The sequence below is a fragment of the Bison bison genome, unplaced genomic scaffold (assembly GCF_000754665.1).
Source record: "Bison bison bison isolate TAMUID 2011002044 unplaced genomic scaffold, Bison_UMD1.0 scf7180017864109, whole genome shotgun sequence".
Lineage (NCBI taxonomy): Eukaryota > Metazoa > Chordata > Mammalia > Artiodactyla > Bovidae > Bison > Bison bison.
In genome coordinates this window covers 75,978-77,114 of record NW_011494681.1, presented here as the reverse complement: position 1 = coordinate 77,114, position 1,137 = coordinate 75,978, and positions in this window count along the sequence as shown.

The following is a 1,137-nucleotide window of genomic DNA, read 5'->3' as shown; positions in this document are numbered from 1 at the left end:
TCAGGTCCATGAATCAAGGCAAATTGGAAGTGGTCAAACAAGAGATGGCAAGAGTGAATGTTGACATTCTAGGAATCAGTGAACTGAAATGGACTGGAATGGGTGAATTTAACTCAGATGACCATTATATCTACTACTGTGGGCAGGAATCCCTCAGAAGAAATGGAGTGGCCATCATGGTCAACAAAAGAGTCCGAAATGCAGTACTTGGATGCAATCTCAAAAACGACAGAATGATCTCTGTTCGTTTCCAAGGCAAACCACTCAATATCACAGTAATCCAAGTCTATGCCCCAACCAGTAACGCTGAAGAAGCTGAAGTTGAATGGTTCTATGAAGACCTACAAGACCTTTTAGAACTAACACTCAAAAAAGATGTCCTTTTCATTATAGGGGACTGGAATGCAAAAGTAGGAAGTCAAGAAACACCTGGAGTAACAGGCAAATTTGTCCTTGGAATACGGAATGAAGTAGGGCAAAGACTAATAGAGTTTTGCCAAGAAAATGCACTGGTCATAACAAACACCCTCTTCCAACAACACAAGAGAAAACTCTATACATGGACATCACCAGATGATCAACACCGAAATCAGATTGATTACATTCTTTGCAGCCAGAGATGGCGAAGCTCTATACAGTCAGCAAAAACAAGACCAGGAGCTGACTGTGGCTCAGACCATGAACTCCTTATTGCCAAATTCAGACTTAAATTGAACAAAGTAGGGAAAACCACTAGACCATTCAGGTATGACCTCAATCACATCCCTTATGATTATACAGTGGAAGTGAGAAATAGATTTAAGGGCCTAGATCTGATAGATAAGAGTGCCTGATGAACTATGTAATGAGGTTCGTGACACTGTACAGGAGACAGGGATCAAGACCATCCCCATAGAAAAGAAATGCAAAAAAGCAAAATGGCTGTCTGGGGAGGCCTTACAAATAGCTGTGAAAAGAAGAGAAGCGAAAAGCAAAGGAGAAAAGGAAAGATAGAAACATCTGAATGCAGAGTTCCAAAGAATAGCAAGAAGAGATAAGAAAGCCTTCTTCAGCCATCAATGCAAAGAAATAGAGGAAAACAACAGAATGGGAAAGACTAGGGATCTCTTCAAGAAAATCAGAGATACCAAAGGAACA